At 33.7% G+C, this 27,009-nt stretch overlaps 1 protein-coding gene across 1 annotated transcript in view; it reads left to right on the plus strand.

Annotated features, from left to right (window-relative positions):
• The first annotated feature begins 1,930 nt into the window (after positions 1–1,930).
• The window catches only part of LOC106666907 (suppressor of lurcher protein 1-like), a 156,156-nt gene continuing 131,077 nt past the window's right edge, over positions 1,931–27,009 (plus strand). The window contains exon 1 of the mRNA XM_014394445.2: positions 1,931–2,130. The gene's annotated coding sequence lies outside the window, so the exon portion shown is untranslated. The remainder of the gene's footprint in view (positions 2,131–27,009) is intronic.

The raw sequence follows: 27,009 nt of genomic DNA on the forward strand, positions 1-27,009 counted from the left end.
GTGGTTAGTTAAAAGTAAATTTATTTCTTAAAAAAACTGCACAAAAAGCAGCCTAGGAATCTTGTTTAGTCAAACCCAAAATGAAAATCTTCCAAATTATTCTCTCTGCATAAGACAAAATATACAAATCCAAAAAAAAAGCTAGAAACCTTTGGCAAACTCAGTCGTTCACAAGCAAATCGGCGACAAACTTTTAAATAAATTGAAAAATAAATAAAACAAACATTCGAATTTCCCTCCGAGGTATTCAAACCTCATAACTTTGTCGATATTGAACACGATAAATTTATTTCCAATTCACTTATGACACCTATACCTCTAGATCTGTCAACTAAACCAATAACTCCAAAAGCAAGTATAACAAGAAATACGACAACTTCATAAAAAAATCACCAGGTCATGATTTGATAACAGTTGAAGTTCAACAAGAACTTCCCAAAAACCAGTCGTCTTTCTTACTTCTTTATTTAACGCAATTTTGATAACTACGCACTTTCCTATACAATGAAAATTTTCTTAGATTAAAATGATCCCAAAGCCACATACAAATTTAAGCTCCCCATCATCTTATCGTCCTATCAGTTTGTAAAATAATTCGAAAAATTATTTTAAAGTATAATTTGTATTGCTACATTCAACATCTTACTATACTATTAATTTAGTTTTCGAGCCCATCATTACTCATCACCTTCAGAGTGTTATTTTATTACAAAATATTATTTTCTCATTTTTCTTCTAACCACGGGTGACATTATTGCGAAATAAATGTGTGTGTGTGGGGGAAGAAAGGAAGAAAAAGAGAGAAAGAAAAAATGAGAGAGAAAGTGAGGGAGAGAGTGATTTATATATACAACTCTGATTTTAGTTAAGGTAGAGATATCAGTAGAAACTATTAAAAAAAGTCGAGAAAAAAATTCATCAGCAGCTTTTATATTAATTTAAATTTAATACATTAATAATTAAAAATTATAGCTAAAATTAAAGTAAAAAATAAAAATTAAAAACGTGGTCCAGAAAGGTTACCTAAGTCTAAAAAACCAGTAAAATCTTCCTTTCTTTGTTTTTCAGGTACATGCGATCACAGTGCGTTTCTTAAATATATATATATATATAAAATATCATATATATATGATATTTTTGTGCTCTTAGCGTGCATTCAGAGTGAATGTATTTATTGGCGTGATGTATAGTGCGGCGGAATTTTGAATACCCAATCAACCCTCAATTAGGGAAATTATGTAATAGGTGAAATGGAATGAAAAACACCTGAGAAAGATCTTTTTTAATGAACAATAACATAAAAGTTTAAGATTTTATTAAATTGGCGTCTAATTAACAATACCCTATGTATAAAATTACAATAAAAAACGCTACGGTAAGGTGCAATTGCTAGATTATTTTGTCGGATTAAGACAACAAATGCATCCAGATGGTATGAGAGAAATATTTTATTAGTTAGTGAATAGTCAATTGAAATTTAATTATAATTAATTAATTTTATTAATTAAGACGAATAATTAATATTATACCTTTATATTAAAGTACAAGCTTTTATGTTGTGATATTGCCACTAAAAATAACTGGGAAAAATATTTCTTAGTTAAATATTAAAAAGAGTAGATTTCTTTATGACTAATACTGGTAAGTTGTTTAGTCCTCTTTAAAAAAAATTCTAATTTTAGTACTAAAGTTAAATTAAATTTAAAAATAAGCGGTTCAATCAACAGTTGATGCCTCACTAATTTCCGATAAACGACTGAACGATTTATTTGTAAACAAAAGTTGTTTTTTACATAAAATGATCAATGAACGATTTTGATTCAAATTTGTTTAATAAAATTTCTCTTTATTTTCATTTTGCTTGCTTTACATTTCTCATCAATTAAATTTCACTGAAAATGTTTTTTTCTTGTTTTTCTTCCAGATGTATAAACAGTGACTGGCTCAGAGTGTTTCAAGACCTCGACACGCCGGAAGTGAACGAACGTACTCCCTGGTCAGGGATACTTTGCGGCACTTCCCTCCCGACACTTTACAGTTCCGGTCCAGTACTGGTACTCGAATTTCACACCGATAGCATTACATCCAATTCAACGGGATTCCGAGGAACCTTCTCGTTTGTTGATAAAAGTGAGTGTTTTTATCAATTTTTCTAAAAGTTTCGTACGAAATGGTAAAATTTTAAGACCAGATAAGGCACTGATTGTGTGCGTCATGTGACTACTTGCTATCCCAAGATTTACTGAGTTAAATCTAATGATTCTTCGTCGTTTTATCAATAATAAATCAAATAATTATTTATTGGCTTCTGCCCAATCAGACGTCGGTTTTCGCTTTGTCCGGCTTTCATTACATTCTACGTCTCATTGATTAGTCTGTCAATACCATTTTTTTTACAAGAGATCCCTAAGTTAAAGTGTCTATATTGATTCATGTACGAAGCATAAAAAATTCTTTCTATTCATATACATAACAGAAACTCTTTTTCTGGCTGGATTTCTGTTATTAAGTTATTTAGTGTTATTTGTTACGAAAGGAAAATTCTTTCTTGCAAAACAACAATATTTCGGCCCGCAAAGCGATTTCGCTTTGAAGTTTTAGCTTAATTAAGAGTTCAGCTCTGTATCTAAGATTCCGGCCTTCGGCCTTATTTACAAAGGGTTCAACAAGATCCAACAACTAATGGCTATTTTGAAAGTTGTTATTAAAGCTGAAGGAAATTGGGGGTCTGTGAAATTATAACCCCAAGGTATCAGGGGTAAATTTTCTCCAACCCAATTATTTACGAGTTTATTTGTTAAACTTTTAATGAAACGAGTATTTGCAGGCCGGTTGGGAGACTTTGACAGTACGAGATTAACAAACAATCACTATTTCAAATGGCACATTCTCTTAAATTATGAATGGGAAAAAAGCATGACTGGACATCATGAATTCTATTTTTTTCTAAACGTAAATGATCAAACTTTTTAAAGCATTTTCATAAAATTTTACTATACAAAAAATAGATTTGAAACAAATGTGATCAATGATTACGATGCTCTATAATTCAATAGAAACAGAAATAATCTCAGGATTATTTCAGCTTATTTAGATTTTTAAACAAGGAATAAAAATATTAAATAACTTTTTCTACGGAAATGAATTATAGTAAAGTCACTCAAATCAGACGAACCTGGTCTGCAAATGTCTAACATGTAAAGCATAAAATGTAAGATCAGTTTTTCAATTAATTAATCTTTAAGTAAGGCATTGGTTTAGAAAAAAGTCAGTGTCACGAGCGGGATTCGAACCCACGACCTTCGGCTAAATACGCCGCTACTGTACCACTTAAGCTATCGTGACTTCGATCTTCTCGGACACTTTTGTCGCCGAGAAATGAGAATCAAGTAGATTAAACGAAATTTGAAAAATGGCAAAAAGGAGGGAAAATCTGAATGGTAGGGTTGAAATGGGAAGTTAGTGTCCGAGGGGATCGAAGTCACGATAGCTCAAGTGGTAGAGCAGCGGCGTATCAAGCCGAAGGTCGTGGGTTCGAATCCCGCTCGTGCCATTGACTTTTTTATCTCAACTAAAAACCTTTATTAATTGTAATGTATTAATTGGTCAAGCGGACCACGAAATTAGTGAATTTAATGATTTAAAATGAAGTATACTTCACTAAAGCTCTCCGTGGCCATTTCATTTGTCGTCGAGAATCCAATCCGATTACACGACATTTGAAAAATGGCAAAAAGGAGGGAAAATTCAAAAGGTGGGGTTGAGATGGTAAGTTAGTGCCCGAGTGGATTGAGGTCACGATAGCTCAAGTGGTAGAGCAGCGGCGTATCTAGCCGAAGATCGTGGGTTCGAATCCCGCTCGTGCCATTAACTTTTTTTCATCTCAACTAAAAACCTTAATTAATTTTAATGATTTAATTGGTAAAGCGGACCACGAAATTAGTGAATTTAAAGAATTAATATGAAGTACACTTCACTAAAGCTCTCCATGGCCATTTCAATTGCCCTCGAGAATCCAAACCGATTACACGACATTTGAAAAATGGTAAAAAGGAGGGAAAATTCGAATTTACCAATTACTACAATTACTAATATTTAGAGATTTCCTTAATAAAATAATATTTTGAAAAATGGCAAAAAGGAGGGAAAATTCAAAAGGTGCGGTTGAGATGGGAAGATAGTGTCCGAGGGGATCGAAGTCACGATAGCTCAAGTGGTAGAGTAGCGGCGTATTGAGCCGAAGATCGTGGGTTCGAATCCCGCTCATGAAACTGACTTTTTTATGTCAACCAATACCTTACTTAAAGAGTAATTAATTGAAAAGAATATATTTGGTCAACCCGAGCTCGAAACCTAATCGATATAAAATCAACCTTTAAACCTTTGGACCCGAAAAGCAAAATTTGTCATGAATCGATAGAAAAATGACCACGCTTTGGGTGAATTCGCCACGTTCAAAAGAATCAAAAACTTCCTCAACATCACTTCCAGCAAAACAAAAATCTAACCCTTTCTTAAGGAAAATAAAGGGTTTTATACGAGCTTAAACGCCACTGCAAAAAATTGAAAATCCTGACAACATGAAAAAGCAGAAACATCGGACCATGTTGCTATCTGACTGCGAAGAATCAGACCGGAAATCGTACTTCCTGTTCTGAAAGACTTTCCTCGGTTTGGATAAAAGAATGGTCGATTTGACAATAAATCTTTTAGTTCAGAAGAAAGGAAGACTAATCATTCATCAATGACCCAAGAAGGCAAAAATTCACTATGATTGTCTATTAACTGAAATAAAATTAAATAGAAAAGCCAGAATCAAATATTAAATATTGCATTTATTATATTCTAAGTCATTTGTTATTATTAAAATAACTGTTTCATATGTTCCCAGAAATTTATGTTACTTTTATTTCATTTTAGTCGATTATTTTTTAGTTATCATGACAGTAACACAATATTTCTTATAAGTTTAATCATTGTAATAACTTACTAACTTGCGGTATAATTAAACCCTTCCACCCATCAACAGATAAAAAAGAGTTTGTTTTTAAGAAAACCTCGGCCTCTTTGGGACTTCTCGGAATATGCAAATCGGTCCCATTCTCCTCTTCTATAACCGAGTAGGCTCATTTAAACCTCGTTAAGTTCCGGATTTCCGTCTTATTGCTTGAAAAGAAATTTACAATTGGCATTGAAAAAAGTCCAACCGAATCACCGCTTAGAATGGCCGTTTAATGTCGGTTTTTGAAATGCTTACAATCAGGGAAACAAATTTTATTACAGTCATTATTTCAAGGTGGGGGTGATTAAGCGTGATCATTTAATAAACTGTTCTATTCAATAATCATGGGTAATAAAGAGATATGACTAGCAGGGAATTTTGATGGCCCATGGTGAAATTCATTTCATTCGGGAAATTAACCCTGCATACCTTTCCAAGTGCAAACTTAAGTCCTTCAAAATTAAAACCTTAAAATGTAAAGTCAAAGTTTACAAAAAAAAATTTTGCTTAAGATTTTCTTAATTCACACAAACAAAAATTTAAGTAGGCACCATTTAACAATATAATATTTGTAAATGCAACGTTTCTAGTGTTAAAATGGGAGATTCTCGGATAAATTTCTCTATGTGTTAACAAAAAATCGACGATTTTTCCACTATTCTTCATGAACTTTTGACCGTTTATTTCCGACATTAAAATAAACATTTAATTAAGGTTTTTAGTTGAGATGAAAAAAAGTTAATGGCACGAGAGGGATTCGAACCCACAACCTTCGGCTAGATACGCCGCTGCTCTACCACCTGAGCTATCGTGACTTCGATCCCCTCGGGCACTAACTTCCCTTCTCAACCCCACCTTATGAGTTTTGGAGGCAAAAGGAGGGAAAACTCATAAGGTGGGGTTGAGATGGGGAGTTGATGTCCGAGTGGATCGAGGTCACGATAGCTCAGGTGGTAGAGCAGCGGCGTATCTAGCCGAAGGTCGTGGGTTCGAATCCCTCTCGTGCCATTAACTTTTTTTCATCTCAACTAAAAACCTTAATTAATTGTAAAGTATTAATTGGTCAAGCGGACCACGAAATTAGGGAATTAAAATAAACTGTTAAGATCAAATAACAGACGAACTTAAATAAATAGCTTTTAAAATTCTTATTAATTGTACTTTACAACTTTCGAGTCATTACTGTGTTAAAATTTAAATAATTTTAATCGCTAATTTATATAATTTAAATAAATGAATTGGTTTGATTGAACAATTTATTTTAGGGAAATTTAGGATATTTTCAAAATATTAGTTGACTAAGGAAATCTCTAAATATTAGGAATTGGTAAATTTTAACTTGTGATTATTAAATTCACTAATTTCGTGGTCCCCTTGACCAATTAATATATTACAATTAATTAAGGCTTTTAGTTGAGATAAATTAGTGAATTTAATTATTTAGAATGAAGTATACTTCACTAAAGCTCTCCATGGCGATTTCATTTGTCGTCGAGAATCCAATCTGATTACACGACATTTGAAAAATGGCAAAAAGGTGAGAAAATTCAAAAGGTGCGGTTGAGATGGGAAGTTAGTGCCCGATTGGATTGAGGTCACGATAGCTCAAGTGGTAGAGCAGCGGCGTATCTAGCCGATGATCATGGGTTCGAATCCCGCTCGTGCCATTGACTTTTTTTATCTCGACTAAAAGCCTTAATTACTTGTGATTATTATTTATTCCAGTTCGTTTCTTTGAATTTGAATTTCCCATTTGAATGAAATACAAGGGTAGATTGATTAGGCACAAAGGTAATGGACCTAGGCATAGTTTTGGGAGAAAGGCTAAGTCCTACAAACCATGCCATCAAGATCAGAGAAATGACGAGATGCTTCTTCTCGAAACTAAACTCGATCGTAAAATCAAAAAGGGGGCTGAGTCCAAGGGCCCTCTCCATCACTTACAAAAGCGTATATCTGCCCATTGCCGGAGGAAGAGCAGCTTGCAACAAAATTGCAAAGCAGGAGTAGAAGCATCCTCGAGCAGAGTCAGAGAGTAGCGCTCCTGAGAACGACTACAGCTTATAGCACAGCCCCTAGTCACGCTCTCCAAGTCCTTGCTTCCGCTGGACCAATAGACATTGTCCTCCACAGTAGAATTGCAATCCTACACCTAAAAGACGGAAAGGAGCCAACAATGGTAAATTTGGATGCGTCAGATAGGGAACTGCACCTAGAAATCAGATCCGGGAGATCGTTACTGTTTGGATAGTCAACTCGTGGCAGGAAAGATGGGACAGAAGCACCAAGGGAAGCTTAATCCACGAGTTAACTCAACACTCAGTATTGAGGACCGAGCAAGAGCCAAATAAACCACAAAGAAAGTTAAAATTATAAATTTAAAATTTTTACAGTACATTTTTTGAAATCATAATAAGAATTAAATTTGTTAAAATTAATTTTATGATTATGAAAAAACGTAAAAACAGCATTTAGTGAACAATTGAAGTAAAAATTAATTTCACTAGTTTCGTGGTCCGCTTGACCAATTAATATCTTACAATGAATTAAGGTTTTCAGTTGAGATAAAATGGCAAAACGAGGGAAAATTCAAAAGGTAAGGTTGAGATGGGAAGTTAGTGTCCGAGTGGATCGAGGTCACGATATCTCAAGTGGTAGAACAGCGGCGTATCTAGCCGAAGATCGTGGGTTCGAATCCCGCTCGTGCCATTGACTTTTTATCTCAACCAAAAAACCTTAATTAATTGTAATGTATTAATTGGTCAAGCGGACCACGCAATTAGTGAATTTAATTAGTAGTATTGTTAGAAAAAATATTCTGTATGTTTATTTCCAATCTTTCAGTGATTTAAACATTATATGAATTTGGCATATGTTATACATTGGGCCCAATACGTCTATGGGCGTTTTAAAAACAAAAGGTAGTCTAATTTGAGGTGTGAATTAGAGAAAAACCGGCAAAATTAGCAGGTGTTGCTGAAGTGTCGATTTTCTTCGCCGTGCCTAAAATATTTTTGGTTTAGGATGTTATTGGGTATATGGTCCTTCAATGAATCATACACTGTAATATAAAGTTGCCAAGCTTTCGGCTTTATATATGGCCTTCCTCAGGGCACTACAACAACATAGTAAAATATAATTTTTTTTTAAATACATATTCAGTTAAGTTACAAACACAGAGATAACATTAACATTCAACTTACATTTACGACGTCCTAAATTATAATAATAATGTAATAACCATTTAAAAGTCTACAATTTTATAAATACACCTCAATACACGTTTTTAACAGAAATTGTCAGGTTATAATAAGTATGGTTTATATTTCAGTGACTACCAACTTAACAAATCCATTTTGACCAAAAACTCTCTACAATTAAGTTATTATTATATAATTTGTATTTGCATTTATATAATCAATAAGATACATAAATAATTTTTATGTACACTATTTACATAAAATATTAACCATGTAGAGATAGAAGTTTAGTTTTTTAGCACATTGTTATAAATTGTAGGTAATTTATTGCAATCAGTCTTCAGATTACAGCTTACTGATATTTTGGAAAAATTAGATCTAAACAAAGATTATAATGTAACAATTAATTAACGTTTTTTAGTTGAGATAAAAAAGTCAATGGCACGAGCGTGATTCGAACCCACGAACTTCGGCTTGAAACACCGCTGCTCTACCACTTGAGCTATCGTGACTTCGATCCACTCGGACACCATCTCCACCCACCTTTTGAATTTTCCCTCCTTTTTGCCATCTTTCAAATTTCGTGTGAACGGATTGGATTCTCGACGACAAATGAAATGGCCATGGAGAGCTTTAGTGAAGTATACGTTATTTTAAATCATTAAATTCACTAATTTCGTGGTCCGCTTGACCAATTAATATATTACAATTAATTAAGGTTGTTTAGTTGAGATAAAAAAGTCAATGGCACGAGCGGGATTCGAACCCACGATCTTCGGCTAGATACGCCGTTGCTCTACCACTTGAGCTATCGTGACCTCGATCCACTAGGACACTAACTTCTCATCTCAACCCCACCTTTTGAATTTTCCTTCCTTTTTGCCAAAAGAAGTTAAAGGCTATTTCAAGGACAACTGTGATATATATGAATAGATAGGAGTTGCTATGGGAGGAACATTATTTCCTATTTTCCTAGGGAAAACTCATAAGGTGGGGTTGATATAGGGAGTTGATGTCCGAGTGGTTCGAGGTCACGATAGCTCAGGTGGTTGAGCAGCGGCGTATCTAGCCGAAGGTCGTGGGTTCGAATCTCTCTCGTGACATTAACTTTTTTCATCCCAACTAAAAACCTTAATTAATTGTCATGTAAAGTAAATTATTTCCTGCCATAAGGAAGAAGTTAGCGTCTGACTTCCCGTTGGCTGTCGTCCATAAGAAGCCAGAAAATTGCGATACATTTTGCAAATTTTTATCCATTAAATTTTCAAGATTTTTGCTGGGATTCGAACCCAGAACCGCTACCCTCTCTAATAAGAGACGAGCTCACATGTTACCAAAGGGTAGGCTAAACCAGCATAACATGTAAGTTGTGCGGAAGTGTTGGTTTTTAAGCAATTTGGTAAATGACTCGTTCATGTTAATTATTTTTTAATTATTCAGAAATCGTGAGATGCGGTCTGGTGTGATGTAGTATTCAGAAAAACATTTTCTTTATCGTGCAACGTTTCGATCTTTATTGAGATCATCTTCAGTGCTCAAAGTTTTTCTCTTCTGTGTAATTGTGCCATTCTTGCGTGTCGTGTTGAGAGTGCCCAATCGATTAATTATCGATTAACAGTCACTAATCATCACACATTTATTTTTTATTTTCGTGATATACTCATTTAATAAATTTATCATAAAAATAAAAAAAGTAAAAAAATTAGAAAAGAACTAATTTTATTTTGTACAATTATTTAGTAAGAATTATCGAAGAATGACGGTTTTTTATTATGAATATGTACACATTGCAGGAAAATCGGACGGAGAAAGACAAAAAAATAATTATTTGATAACATACATAAAACTAATGAACTAACCTCTTATTCGACAATGCACCTAATTTTAAAATGAAGCTGTAAATTATGGTATAATAAAATTGTTATACTTTACATTTTCTTTCTAAAAGTATCATAAAAATGAGTAAATAATTTTTAGTAGCTAGTCTTTTTAGTTTTAAGTGCTCCTAAATATCTTACTAATATTGTATTCGCGTCTGAAAGTTTTTGGTATATAAGGATCTTTTTCATTTAAATTTATTGGTAAATTGTTTCACAAATAGGGTCATTTTATACTTTATTATCGTTCTATTCACTCGTATTTTTATAAGTTTTACTTTGCAAAATAATAAAGTAAGGAATAATTAATTATTATAATTAATCACCCAATTTTATTTGGTTGTTGAAATTTCTTATTAGGTCTGCGGGAGATAAACCTACCGTGTGTTCGTTTCCTGATTACTTTGATCTTCTTATCCTTGCTGTGTTAATCTGACAGACCTATCTCGGCTTCTAATTACATTCAGACTCTCCACTGAAGATAGCGAGAAGCCGAACAGAGACTAGTTGTCTGGGCTAAAATGATTAGGCAGGCTAAAATTAAGTAGAATTAAATAAAATACAAATGTTATGTGCAAAAAACTCACGTTTAGTTGTTACAGAGTTTTATCGTTGTCAAGCGGATAAAAAACAAAATTGCCTAAGAAAATAACGTTTATTTAGGTTTCAGGTTTAGGTTTCAGAAAAACATTTTGTTTATCGTGCCAACTTTTCGATCTTTATTGAGATCATCTTCAGGGCCCAAAGTGTTTGTATTCGGTCTAATTGTACCATTTTTGCGTGTCGTGTAGAGACTGCCCACACGAGGCAATAAATTCATTTTTTCACATCCTACATGTATTTGCATAATTTGAACGATGTTTATCAATCCCGGGCCCTGAAGATGATCTCGATAAAGATCGAAACGTTGGCACGATAAAGAAAATGTTTTTCTGAAACCTACATCACCCCAGACCTCATCTCACAATTTCTGAATAATTATTTGTTTAAAATTTATAAATGGTGGATAGTCATTGAAGTTGTCAGCAAACATAAGTGTAAAACATACATTATCGCTGCATAGCGGTCGAAGTGCAAACGTAATAGTATAACCAGTTCTTCAAGTTTACAACCTGTAAAGTCAAAGTTTACAAAATCAAGAAAAAAAACAAGATTTTCATAATTCACACGTACAAAACTTTAAGAAGAAACTATTTTACAATAAAATATATGTAATGGCAACAGTTGAAGTGTTAAAATATTTCGGAGATACTGAAAGAAAGCTGATTGAGTAGGAATTTTTCGGTTAAAATTTGCAGACTTAAAATCGACGATTTTTGTACTTATACTCGTGAAATTTTGACCTTTTCTTTCCAACTTAAAATTTAATCCAAATAAACAATTAAGATCAAATAACAGGTGAATTTAAAAAGTTGTAAAAATTCTCATAAATTTTATTTTTGAACTTATTGATCCTATGCATTAAAATTTCAATAGATTTAATCGCTAATTACTATAATCTAAAAAAAGAAATTGGATTTTTTTCGGGAAATTTAAGTTATTTTAAAAATATTATTTGACTACGGAAAGCTCTAAATATCAGTAAATGGTACATTTTAACTTGTGATTATTATTTATTTTAATTCTCTTCATGAAACAATAATAAACCATTTCAACGAAAGACCGATTCTTCAAATTTACAACTTGTAAAGTCCAAGTTTACAAAAAAAAAAAAAAACAAGATTTTCATAACGCAAAACGTTAAGAAGAAACTATTTAACAATAAAATATTTGTAACAGCAACGGTTCAAGTGTTAAAATATTTCGGAGATATTGAAAGAAAGATGATTGAATTGGAATTTCTCGGGTAAAATGTGCTAACTTAAAATCGACGATTTTTGTACTCATCCCAGTGAAATTTTGACCGTTTCATTCGAACTTGAATAAACAATTAAGATCAAGTAGCAGGTGATTATAAATAGCTGTCAAAATTCACATAAATTTTACTTTTTAACTTGTTGATCCTATTGCATTAAAATTTTAATAGTTTTAGTCGCTAATTACTATAATTTAACAAACGAATTGGGCTATTTTAGGGAAATTTAAGTTATTTTCAAAATATTATTTGACTAAAGAAAACTCTAAATGTAAGTAATTGGTAAAACAGCAATATCTCACTGGCAGTCACACGACACGCAAGAATGGCACAATTACACAGAAAACAAACAATTTGAGTGAGTAGAAATACTTTGAATGAATGTAAAAAATATTTTACATTGTATAATATCACTTTTTCCACATCCTATATGTATTTGTTAAATTTAAACAATGTTTGTAAATCCCACGTCCTGAAGATGATCTCAATAAAGATCGAAACGTTGGCACGATAAAGAAAATGTTTTTCTGAACCTACATCACACCAGACCGCATCTTACGATTTCTGAATAATAAATAATTGGTAAATTTTAACTTGTGATTATTATTTATATTCATTCGTTTCTTGAACCTATAATAAACCATGTTCTTGAAAGACTGATTCTTCAAATTACAACCTGTAAAGTCAAAGTTTACAAAAAACATAAAAAAATGAGATTTTCTTAATTCACACATACAAAACATTAAGTAGTAACTCTTTTACAATAAAACAAATAGAAGTGAATTTAATTAGCTGTTAAAATTCTCATAAATTTTACTTTTTAACTTATTCGTCCTACTGCTTTAAAATTTCAATAATTATATTCGCTACTTGATATAATTTAAATAAATGAATTGGACTGATTGAACATTTAATTTAAGCTATTTTCAAAATATTACTTGACTGACAAAAGGTCTAAATATTAGTAATTGGTGAATTTTAAATTGTATTTTTTTTCTATTTCGTTTCTTTAAACAATAATGGCCCATTTTAATTAAACACATGGATTAGATTCATTGAAATTTTCTCTAATAGAAAATGAATTAAAATATAACTTTATGCAATATAGACTGATGAAAGCTGAAAAAAAATGGAAATTAATAAAATGACATTTGATGTTTTCAACATAATAAAAAGGCTTTCAACATAATAAAACGATACTGGCCGTTCAAAACAGGTTGGACAGGGAGAATAAAATTAATGAGGAATAACGAAACGACAAATTTTATGTGAAATGAACTCACTTTAAGTTGATACAATGTTTTATTGTTGCTAGGAGGATAGAAAATAAAATTTGTACAAAAATTATTTATTGGACAGATTAAAGTGTTAAAAAGAACAACAATTTTAACCAATTTTACTTATGAAAAAAATTATTTAAATTATAATTTGTCGAAAGTAAATAAAGAAAAAAACAATTTTACTAGAAAGAAGTCATTTTACAAATGTTCTGTATTGTGCATGGTTAAACAATCTGAGTTATTTTACTATTTATTCAAATTTGTAAATTGTGGATGGTCAATTGAAGTTGTCAGCAAGCGTAAGTGTAAAACAGCGGCTAGTTGCTAGTGGGGCCAAGTAGGCAAATTACTCGTCCGACACCGAATACATTTCCATGTAATCCCATGTGATATTTAGCAGTGGACATGTAAAGCAATCGAACGTCCTCACGGGGTGAAATCCCATTGTGAATACACCAGGATTAAAATGAGATTGGATCTGCCTGGCGGGAGTTTGCGTGAGCCGGAATTGAAATAGAAGTTATAGGATGTTCGGCTCCGGCAGATCCGGCACGATTACTTTAAAAAGGTCCCAATTAGTCGGAGCCCCGAGCCTCAATCTGTCTGTCCTATTGGATTTATAGCCTTTTCTCTAATGGAGACAAATCTTAACGGTTTTGCCAAACCGTCGTTCACTTTTTTACCTCGCGCAAACGTGACCGGAATGGAGGATTCGGAAAGATTTTCCATAATTGCGCATCCGGGAAACATATGCAAAAATGAAATTTAAATCAACAAATCATCCTCTGCCACCATCGATTTAAATAAGATTCGCGGCCACCCTCTTATATTCAAATCAGGTTATACGTTGTAGGGTAAATAATGCAAATTTTTCTCTGTGCTTCCTTCGAACTCCATTTTTTACATATAAGCATTTGCGCACGCCGATAATTTATAATTAACAGAATGTATATGAACGGAATAAACGTTCAAAAATAAAAATATAAAATATAATTACTCCAATCGTCTGGTTTTTTTCTCTACGTTTGTGTTTAGGAAAAGGATGCTTTCCTAAGAAGTTCCTGTCCAAATAGGAAAATCAAGTTACAATTATGTTCCATGACTTACAAGATAAATTCTCTAATTTCGTGGTCCGCTTGACCAAATAATATATTACAATTAATTAAGGTTTTTTCTTGAGATAAAAAATTCAATGGTACGAGCGGGATTCGAACCCACGATCTTCGTCTTGAAACGACGCTGCTCTACCACTTGAGCTATCGTGACATCGATCCACTCGGACACCAACTTCCGAACTCAACCGCACCTTTTGAATTTTCCCTCCTTTTTGCCATTTTTCAAATGTCGTGTAATCGGATTGGATTCTCGACGACAATCCGATCACACTATATTTAAAAAATGGCAAAAAGGAGGGAAAATTCAAAAGGTGGGGTTGAGGTGAAAGAACAATCTAGAAGATCAAGCTTTATAATTATGACTAAAATTATGTAATATGTAATGGATTTGAGATTTAAAAGCAAATATTTTTTTGTTTAAACTAAGATATTGCCAATATTTAATTGGAACGAAAATGAATTTTTATCGGTTGAAAACATTTTCAGAAAAAAAGGTTCGTTAAATATCTTTTCAATAAAATTTAGCACGTTTTGTAACATCCTTTCGTTGAGAAAAAATATATTACTAAACTTTTGTAATAACACAGCCATTAAAGAATGGGTTTGATTATTAACCGTCTATTTTTTTTTATCCTTATTTATATTTTAAATATAAGTAAGACATAATACATTGGTTAGTAACAATTATGAGAATTGTGAAAATTAAATTATTAAGTAGTTAGTTTATATTTGTGAAGTCGTCAAAATAGAACGATACTCTTTCAGACTGAAGAGAGGGAAATTTATCAAAACAATCCGCTTCCGTATATAGACAATTTTCCTAATCCTCACAATCCTCGGTAACGCATTGATCCACCGGATGGGACGAAAGCTACAAAATCTCCTGTCGCCCGTGAACAGAGCCCGAAACATATTTTCATCCGAAATTAACTTTTCCCGATATTGAGAAAAGGGAAAAACTCCATTCGATTTTACAGCTGTTGGCCCTTGAAAAAGAAAATACTCGCCTTAAAACCAGAATATTTTCTCTGCTAGGTCGAAAACTGCCCAGCTGTTTCCTTTCCCTACAACCAGTTATAATTAAACCGAACATATGTTTCATTCACTAAATAATTTATCAAAAAATGTAAATAAACTAATATCATAAAGGATTGTAATTATAAAGTTTTCCTGTTTCTATAAAATCATCACTAGACAACATTAATGCTTTTAATGTCACTTTGGAAAATCAATTCTTAACGAAAACTTCATTTTACTAGACACTGTATAAAAAGCATCTCAAAGTCTGTTCGGTATAAAGTCCCCATTAAGCACAAGTGGTTTATGGCAACTTGGGATATTACGGAGTGGATCATAAAACATTTTTTTCATATTGCCTAAACTCTTTCAACCTAAAACCTTTTATGCAACAAAAATTCACATATGTATTTCATACATTATAAAATGCTATAAATTGACGATTTTTTTAAATTTTGCAAATCATAATGAACCTAAATCTTATTTGAAGTGAGTAGATCTTTCGAAATATATTAAATAATAATAATATTTTAAAGCGATATTTATTCAAAACAAAAATTGACTATTGAGACCTTTATGTCGTTCCAATTGAGGCGGAAATTTTTTTACGAACGGTAGTTTCGACATTAAATATATGCTTTATTGGCACAAAAGAATCGTTCTCTGTCCATGGTAAATCAGCTAAAAACGGAAAGGTTGTTTCCCATCGGTGCTTTATGAGTTACTCTGAGATACCTTATCCTCAGTCGAGCGAAAAAGGCCTTTCAGTTTTCCGCTTTTTTCCAGATTTTCAACAAGGTATCTCGGGAAATATGCCTGCCATTCTCGTTCCACACGGGCTATTATCGTTTGTAAATAAATTCTATACTTTGGTTACATTTCAATATATTGACATATACAAACCGAAGTTTATTTTAAACAAACATTTAGTTTTTGTAATATATATTTTTAAGATACTTTGAAAAATGCACCGACTCAAAAATTGTACCCACGATTTTAATTGGCATTTAGAGAGATTAAGCAATTATGATTTATAATGATCATATTCTATCCAAAGAAATGGTTAATTCCAAGTGTATACTGCAGGAAATTGGATGGATTAAGTCAACGATTGACCAAAAATGACCGGCGTCCAATTGCATTTTTCCCAAATTACAAATATTTAGTTATAACCATGTTTTCAAGTACTTCCAGAAAAATTTTGATGAAAAAAAGACAAAGTGTAAATTTATCATTGGCTCTATGGCATAATGTCAAATAATAAAATATATACTCTAAAATCTGGGGTGCCCCAAGGCTCTAGCATTTCTCCTATCCTTTTTTCCATTTATATTAATGATCTTCCCGACTCCATCCAGTCTTGTAACTATCACCTGTATGCCGATGACTCCCAAATATACTTATCCTTTCACCCTTCTGATCTTCACTCGGCCATTCTCAAGATCCAAAAAGATCTAAACTCCATCAATGAATGGGCCCATAAAAATTCCTTAGTCCTCAACCCGTCCAAATCCACCGCCATAATTATCGGGTCCAAGCAACTCCTCAATTCCCTCCCCAGCATCCCACCTCTCATGCTAAATAACCACCCCATCCCCTTCTGCTCCTCGGTTAAAAACCTAGGAGTAGTCTTTGATCAAAACCTTTCCTGGCATTCTCACATTTCCCAAATTTCTCGCCATTCCATCGCCTCCCTCTGCCTGTTCCGTCGGTCCTGGCTTCTCTTACCTTTCTCCACCCGCAAACTCCTTGTATCTTCCCTTATACTTCCCTTCTTCGATTACAGCTGTGTGGCATACGGTGGTCTCTCGGAGAGGGAGAACGCGCGATTGAAGCGTATTTTCAATTGTTGCGTAAGATTTGTGTACGGCACCCCTCGGGGATCCCGGGTGTCGGGGTTGTATTTCCAACTTTCCTGGCTATTCCCCTCCTTCCGTGCCCAGTATTTCCTAGGTTGCTTTCTTTTCCAGTCCATCCACACTCGTCGTCCTCCTTATATCATCCAATCCCTCCAATTCAACTCCTCACATCACACCCGTAAAACCCGCTCATCCCCAATCGACCTTATCCTTCCGCAACATACAACCCATACCTTCGAAAGATCCTTTCTGATCCGAGCCCCTAAACTCTGGAACTCCCTTCCCCTATCTATTCGTCACGCTGCCTCCTTCTCCTCATTTAAATCCCATCTTTATAATCACCTCCTCTCCCTCCAAGCAGAGACCTCACGATAACATTTATTATTTTTGTCTTTGTTTAATATACCTCGTAATTTTCTCTTCTGGCCCGCCTTACTGGCATACATTGTGCCACGATTTCTATCTATCTTTTTTTTCCTTTTTTTTTTAAATTATGTGACTTCATAGAAGGTTATTATATTTTGTCTCATGTAAATTATTCTAAGGGGACACCAGTCCCAGAATAAAGTTATTTTTCTTCTTCTTCTTAAAATATCTTTTAAATCCAAAATGGTTATATTTGAAAGTATTTGTAAAATGTCACTTTGTTATGGAGCCCAGACATGGGGGTGTGAGCAGCTGGAACGTGTAGAGTAAGTGCAGAGGTATTTTTTGAAAAAAAAAATGCTTAATTTACCATCGCATACACATAGTCATTTTTTGTACTTAGAGCTAGAATTGTTCCCGGTTTTTGTATACAGGGTGTCCCAGTTCCTTCTGACGAAACTCAGGGAATCGATTCTAATCTTTGTTTGGAGCAAAAAATGCCCAGGAGAAAATTTTCGAAAAGTTCTCTATTTTGAAAATATTCGTCAATTTATGTGTTTTCAACTTTTCACTACCTGACCACATAAAAACGCTTAAAACTTCTAAAATGTTGAGACTACAACAAATCCAATTACACCATTTGAATAATTACAAAATTTTCTGTAAGATACTTATATTTGCAATAATCTGAATGATATAAAATGTTAGCCAATATCAGTTGGAACATGTCAAAATTACAAAATTTAAAATTTTGGTCATGATTGCACGTTCTACTGAGGTTACAAAAAATACCTACAACTTGTCAAATTTCACAAAAAATTTTCATCTAATATCCTTTACGTTTTTAAATAACGTTCTGGTAGAGTTGAAAAATAAAAAAAATTTGAAAGAGGGTAGAAATAAATCAATTAGAACTTGCTTTGTAAAGCATATTAGATGAAAAAGTTTTTGTGAAATTTGATAAGTTGTAGGTATTTTTTTGTAACCTCACTAGAACGTGCAATCATGACCAAAACTATAAATTTTGTAATTTTGACATGTTCCAACTGATATTGGCTAACATTTTATATCATTCAGATTATTGCAAATAGAAGTATCTTACAGCAAATTTAGCGTTCTTTCAAATGGTTTAATTGGATTTGTTGTAGTTTCAAAATTTTGGAAGTTGTAAGAGTTTTTATGTTGTAAAGTAATGAAAAGTTGAAAAAACCTAAATTGACGAATATCTTCAAAATAGAAAACTTCCCGAAAATTTTCTCCTGGGAATTTTTTGCTCCAAATGAAGATTAGAATCGATTCCCTGAGTTTCGTCATAAGGAAATGTGACACCCTGTATACCTTAAAACTACATATACATTATTTGCGTAAATGTCTCAGTCGACCATCAAAACGGTACCCCAATTGCTTTTTAAATCAAATTAAACTTAAAAATGAGTATTGGTTTGAAGTATATAAAATGTTGGAAACGGAATATGGAATAACTGTAACAGACTTGTAAAGCACAGATTGTAAAGTAGAAAAATTGAAAGTAGAAAAAAGTAGTAAAGTAGAAAAAACCTTGAGAAGGTGAGGCTAACCTTAAAAAACCAGTATATACAGAAAAATGGCAAAAAGGAAGTAAAATTCAAAAGGTGCGGTTAAATGGGAAGTTCGTGTCCGAGTGGATCGAGGTCATGATAGCTCAAGTGGTAGAGCAGCGGCGTATCAAGCCGAAGATCGTGGGTTCGAATCCCGCTCGTGCCATTGACTTTTATCTCAACTAAAAACCTTAATTAATTGTAATATATACAGAAAGTTCACTTATGTAGTTTATATAGGCAACTGAATTCTGTAAATAAATATGTAAATTGTGACTTAAGAACTGACCAAATTAGTTGAATTTTTCAAGCTAGATGTGAGTTAATCCATCTAAATAAATACTCATTCAAAATGGTATCTAACTTATGCTCGCTCTGTAATAGAAAAGAAAATGAAACTATTTTGCACTCTGTAGGTATATGTCCAATCTTATCAGAAATCAGAAAATCGGATTTTGGGAAGTGTAATCTTTCGAAGAAGTTATAGAAATTCTTAATGGAAAATGTTGGGACATGTTATGTAATTATTGTAATAGTGCATGGTTCTATAGATATGATTTAATACTGGAGTCTAATTTCGTTTCAAATTCTTAAAATTCCTATAATACAGATGGATTGGCGATAAACACTTTATAATGATGGAAATGTTCTTGGTACTATCTAATTATGTACTCCAATAGCTAATTATGTATTCTAACTAATAAGTTTGTATAAAAAAAAATAAAAATTGCAACTCCTCCGACGGTCACGGTACCAAGGAGTAATGTCTTACGATATGAATAAAATGTACATAATTATTATTATTATTAAATTCACCAGTTTGCGTGGTCCGCTTGACCAATTAATATCTTTCAATAATTAAGGTTTTTCGTTGAGATAAAAAAGTCAGTGTGTCACAAAATATAATTCCTAGTGTTTTGTCAATGCCATCTAGATCCGATACATTAAAACCGCCACATCAACACTATCTTGTTTTATTTTAATAAATAGGTGCAATATTAATTATTACACTTAATAAATACAAGAGTTAAAGTTCAGTTTATTTGACAATTAATTAAGGTTTTTTTTTAGTTGAGATGAAAATCTATCGATTCATGACAAATTTTGCTTTTCGGGTCCAAAGGGTTAAAGGCTGATCTTATATCGATAAGGCTTCGAGGTCCGGTTGACCAAATATATTCTTTTCAATTAATTACTCTTTAAGTAAGGTATTGGTTGACATAAAAAAGTCAGTTTCATGAGCGGGATTCGAACCCACCGTCTTCGGCTTGATACGCCGCTGCTCTACCACTTGAGCTATCGTGACCTCGATCCACTCGGACACTAACTTCCTATCTCAACCCCACCTTTTGAGGTTTCCTCGTGTTTGCCATTGTTTAAAGCTCTCCGTGCCCATTTCATTTGTCGTCGAGAATCCAATCCAATTACACAACATTTGACATTTTTTATCTCAACTAAAACCTTAATTAATTGAAAGATATTAATTGGTCAAGCGGACCACGAAACTAGTGAATTTAATAAGTTTAAATGAAGTATACCTTCATAAAGCTCTCCGTGGCCATTTCATTTGTCGCCGAGAATCAAATAGATTAGACTGGCAAAACGGAAGGAAAATTCAAAAGTTGGGGTTGAGATGGGAAGTTAGTGTCCGAGTGGATCGAGGTCACGTAGCTCAAGTGGTAGAGCAGCGACGTATCTAGCCGAAGATCGTGGGTTCGAATCGCGCTCGTGCCATTGACTTTTTATCTCAACTAAAAACCTTAATTAATTGTAATTATTATTATTATTGCATTTTTCCCAATAGAATAACACTCGCTCCTTCGTGTCTATGCAGACGCGCCAGCAGTTTAGATTTTCATTATTCCTGGCTTATTCTTAAATTTAATTATTAGGAAAATTTTAAGTCTCTAGAAGGCAAAACGAGGAAAGGAGGAAAAACGTGAGAAGTTTTGTTTGGACGGGATTAAGAAATTACATAGAAGATAGAAGACATGTGAATAGGTAAAGAAAAAATATTTTTTATATCTGTGAGTAAATTTGTTTAGAATTTCCTGAAATTTTAATTGAATTTACTATTAATTAGCTGTATGGATTGATTTTACGACCGGACTTTATTTTTTTTAAACTGAGTATTCAAGGGCTAATGGATAACTAACATAATTCGCACAAATTTTTACAGACAGTCTCTGCTAATAAATAATCAATTTATCCCAGAGTCTATGTCAATAAGATGTACCAAATTTGACTGAAAATGCCGCTTTTTCATATGAAAACAGCCTTTTTTCTGAACATTTCTCAGGTCCAGGAAGAAAGAGGCAGTTGAAGTCCTGCTCCATAGGGCCTTGTCACATCACTTATTAAATACTGAGACCGGATGTGAAAACTTTTATTACGTACGTGTTCCGGAGGATGCTGCGACGTCAGACTTTTCCAAATGCCCCGAGGAAACAATTCAGAAGATTTGTTTTTTCAGTATGATTCAGAAAAATACTAAGCGATTTTAATTTTATACCTGGTTGGCATTAAAAATGTATGGGGGGTGTGGAATAATTAGTCAGAAAAGATCTAAATTACACATGCCACCTTGGAAATTTTAAAAAGGAATATTTTGAAAGATATCTTTTGATATGAACAGATCACTTAATTTCCATTATATAAAAAATAAGGTTATATTTGATCAAACAGTTTACAGTTTATATGCATTAAAATTAAACAAACAACTACATAGCAATCGTCCTTGGACTAAAATAATTTATAAGTAGATGGTCATTTACTAAATTTTTTTTATTACATTTATTTGGTATTTACAACTACAAGTGACGTATTAAGTAAATATGTTCGTATATGTTGAATTATCATTTGAGGCTCTTGTAGGAGAAGTTGCCCAGTGGTAACACTCCTTCACACTGATATCTTCAGTCTTCACACGGTCTCGGGGCAACTTTCGCTTCAATAGTCTTGGAGGATTTTCAGGTTGGAAGTGATAAATTTCGTACGAATAGATTACTGTGTGTGTTCAGTGATTGATGAAATTTTTTATATCGGGTTTTGATGAGTTCATGTACAAACGGGATGTGTAGGTCTTTATGGATAGTGTAATTTGAAACGTAAAAAGGGGGACCGCGGTAGCCGAGTGGTTAGCATGAGAGACTCTCACGCCGCGGTCGTGGGTTCGATTCCCACCGTCGCCTCTGGCCCTTTTTTCCCGATAACCCCCAATTTGAACACAAAAAGAAGCATTTATAATTTGACGGAGAATTTTAGATTGGATTGATTGGAGACGCTGGGAATTGGAATCCTTGGTTGAGCCACACACTTCACAACCGTACGCCCAGAGATTCCAAGTCAGTCGTTTATCCATGAAAAGTCCAAGATAACGCACAAGGTCAGTGTTAGGCAATGGAATTCCATTTATACTCACCGCAGGACAGACATTTTTACGTAAGGTAAAATTGATCTGTGTGCTTTTTGTTAGGTTTACCTTTATTCTCCACTTTGTGAACCATATTGTTAATTCATTCAGATGTTGTTGTAAGTGTTGAGTGTTAGTTGAGGGGTCCGAATTGCGTGTAAGAATCGCTGTATCATCAGCGAATGTGTGTGTCGAAATGTTAACGTGTGTAGGAATATCTGCAGTGTATATGGAAAATAGAAAAGGGCCAAGTATGCTTCCCTGAGGAACACCCGCCCTTATGCGTATATAAGGTGAGAATTCATTTCCCTGACGGACTCGACAAAATCGATCCGTCAGATAAGATCTCAGTATAAGATAGTACGTATGACGGAGGATGTTCCTCAGTTTCCAAAGCAAGCCCGAGTGCCAGACTCGATCGAAGGCCTGTTCTAAATCAAGAAAGACACCCAAGCAATGCTGTTTTTGTTCGAGGGAAGAGGCTATATTGTCAGCAACACGATGTAATTGTTGAAATGTGCGGAACCCAAACTGATGATCTGGAATAAAATTAGAATTTTCAAGTATTGGCAGTAATCGTCGGAGAAGTAGTTTTTCTAGTATTTTGGCAAGGATAGAAAGGAGACTAATGGGTCGATAGGAATTTGGAAGATCAGAAGGTTTATTTGGCATATGAATCATTTTAATTATAGAGAACTTCCATTGCAATGGAAAATATGTGGCCCTGAGTACAGCGTTGTATAGGTATGTTAAGAATAGTAAGCCTCTGTGGGTCAAATTTTGTAATATTTGTTTTCTAATTAGATCATAACGTGGAGCTTTTCGTGAAGGTAATTGTTTAATAGTGTGTCGTATGTCTGATGGAGTAAATGCTTTAGGAGGATAAGAGAGTTGCAACGGGACATTCAAGTCGTGTTCAATGTTAAGTTGATGGTCATGATCAAGTATGTCATAGTGTGCAGTAAAAATTGTGGAAAGATGCTCTGAAAACAATTTATCAATGTCGGAATTGGATTTTGCCCAAGCGTTGTTACTACGTATAGGAGGCGGATGGTCCTTATATCAGGATCTTACGGGTACAGTACCACAAAGACTTGTCTGTTTTGGAAAGCTAAATAGTATATTGTTTGTCCATTTCAACCCTAAGTTTGGCCAGTTCTTGTTTCAGCTTTCTCGCGAGTTGGTTCATCCGTCGATGATCACTCGGATATCTGTTACGCTGCCAGATTGCCCTGGCCCTTCTCTTTTCAGTTAGAAGTAGCCGAATGTGTGGAGGTAATAATAACTGCTGATTATTTCGAGGTGGTGGTATGGAGGTTGACACCCATGCTGCATGCTGTATTAATTTTGTAAAATCGTCTACAGCTTTGTCAATTTCTTCTGCAGTTTTTAGAGATGTGTGTAGGTTAACATTTTTGTTTATTATTGTTTGGAAATTTTTCCAATCTGTAGGTCCAGTTATTAGGCAAGGATGTTTTGGTACAATGGAAGGGGCAGAATTTTGAATTAATTGAACTGGGCTATGATCAGAAGAAAAATCAAATGAATTTGAAATATCCAGATGGGTTGAAGAGATTCCGGATGTTATAAAATAATCTATTATATCAGGAAGTTTACGGGTAGATGTTGGCCAGTACGTTGGGTTTGGAGGTGTAATAACAGTGTAAGTGGTTGAGGATAAAGAGTTAAGGAAGTTGCATCCACGTGGGTTAGAAACACGGCAACCCCACTAAAGTTACTAAAGAAATCTAAAAAATAAATCGGTAGAAAAATTCTTTCACATGAACCCCATTAGGGAGAGTAAATGTATTAAGCATGCATTTAAAAAGGCAATAAACAAATATTCAACGTAATAAAGCCATAATGTTACACAGCGTTTGATTTGTATATTTGTGTAGTAGGTTGGAAGGGAAGGGGATGAGGGGTATTTGACCTAGGTTGGTTAACCAAAAGTTTAAAAAACATACAATATGAATAAAATCTTTATAACTTTGGAAAATCGCAAAATGGGCCAAAACGTTTGGCTTTTTTTTCATTTTCTAATTTCACGATTTTACACAATTGTGAACCGTAAGATTTGACTTTTTCTCATTTGAATTTCACTTTTCACATTCGTAAACCGTTTTTATGGTATAAACTGTTTATACAGCCGAGTCCTGACGAAAAGAACGTACACTATGAATAAAATCTTTATAACTTTGGAAAATAGCAAAATGAGCCAAAACGCCCAGATTTGGGTTTTTCTCATTTTCTAATTTAATGACATTTCACAATTGTTAAACAACGTTACAATTCGTGCAACTTCAGGAATGATGATTATTGCGTACTTTACATTAATAAAGTACATCGAGATATTATATCCATCGATTATTATTGACGCCATGGTTTTATTTTTTGTTTTTAAATTTTCATCGTCTTGAGATTTTTTTTATTGCTGAATTTAATTAGATTTTTTCCCGTCAATGGCGTAGGGAACGCAAAATTTACACATTTAAAACGAAACAGCAATCAGAAAAATAGAAAAATCAGCATATGCCTAAAATTATGCAAACATGCACTGGGGAAAAACTGAAATACTTATTCTAGAGATAAAGGGGCTGTTAAAATTCGTATGAAAATTAATTGCAATTAAAATTAAACACTATATATAATTAAATAAAAATTTCTTCTTTTAATTTCAGAATTTTAAAAAATAATAAAGTTGATCCTTAGGTAAAACAGGATATAACTTAATTACAATTAAAATTAAATATAAAAATTAAGAAATCTTTTAATTTATTCGCTTATCAGATATCGAAGGTGGCCCTTAGAAGACGGACCCGTAGAAGAATGATTGTCCTGAAGCGATTAAGAATAGGCCATGCGGGGATCACACTACTTTTAGACCAAGCACGAGTATGTGTCCGCCATTATGAGAAACGCCAATTAATTATTCTTTTTATCTAAGGTTTTTGGTTGAGATGAAAAATTATCGTCACGAGCAGGATTCGAACCCACGACCTTCGGCTCAATATGCCGCTGCTCTAACCACTTGAGCTATTGAGACTTCGAGGTTGTAGCTTGAGATGGGAGGTTGGTGTCCGAGGGTATCTAAGGTAGTTCAAGTGGTTAGAGAAACGGCGTATTGAGCCGAAAGTCGTTGTTTCGAATCCCGGTCGTGACGCTAATTTTTCATCCCAACCAGAAACCTTAGATGAAAAGAATAATTAATTGGAATAATTAATATGGTCAATTACGACGACTAAACAAATATGGATTAAGTGAAACATTGAACGTCGTGTTCCACCAAATTGAAGGGTGCAATTCCTTGGCTCCATATAGAGAGCAAAATTTTTTTTTTGGGGGGGGATTTTTGTTTATAGTATATATTAATGATAGTGTATAGTGCGAAAAGTTTGTGTTGTGCGAGTTTTATGGCCCTAGCGTATGTCGAAAATGAATGTATTTATTAGCGTAAGTGTATATAGGATCATTGAGTACTACATCGATGTTCACTGAGCTTAGTTTTTTAATAGGTATAAAAGGTGATGGTGGAATTTCCAGTACTTCACCATCCCAATTGTGTGTATGGTTCGTAAATAAACAAACAATGTATTTAAGCGTGAGCTAGAGTTGGCATCCCTGCAGCTAAACCTCGGTGACTGGAAGGATCAGACCCAGGTCTGCCCCCGGTCTGACAACACACGAAGTGGGTGTTTCTCGAGGCCGGTAATTTACTATAAAGTCAAAAACTTGGAATTGCGAAAAAAAATAAAACCATGTTAATATTTTATGTTTTATTAATAATACGCCGTGTATAGTATACCAAGGTGCATATTAATTACCGTTAAGTGAATAACCGATCTAAAGGCAGTAAGTAATTAATATGCTGTTGGCTGAGTTAATTACCTGCCATTAGGATGATTAGGAATGTCAGGTGTTTTGGTTAACAATTGGCCCTCTGTCCGGGTTCCTTTAAGTCAAAGTTCGCTTAAGCCGTGTGATATGGCTTTAAAACAGATCTATACGAACGAAAACTGGTTGACTATCGTCAAATCACACCTTGGTAAAAATTTATTACAATTGTATACTACTTTTTCCGCATTTTTTTTTCATAAAATCTTTATGTATTGCCTGGAAGGAGTCAGCCAATCATAGTAAGAATAGGACTTTATTTGTACTAGTAATAAAAAATAAAATAGCTACAAAATAAGCAATGTTAAGCATGAAAAATTTCAGCTGCAGGAAGTGAATGAAAACCGAAAACAGAAGAACAGAACAATAAAAAATGTGAAAGAAGGAGAAAAATTTAAAGAACTTCAATTCACTAATTTCGTGGTCCGCTTGACCAATTAATACATTACAATTAATTAAGGTTTTTTAGTTGAGATGAAAAAAAGTCAATGGCACGAGAGGGATTCGAACCCACGACCTTCGGCTTGATTCGCCGCTGCTCTACCACCTGAGCTA

Source organism: Cimex lectularius, unplaced genomic scaffold (genome assembly GCF_000648675.2).
Source record: "Cimex lectularius strain Harlan isolate CLEC.00 unplaced genomic scaffold, Clec_2.1 scaffold92, whole genome shotgun sequence".
Taxonomy (NCBI): Eukaryota; Metazoa; Arthropoda; class Insecta; order Hemiptera; family Cimicidae; genus Cimex; species Cimex lectularius.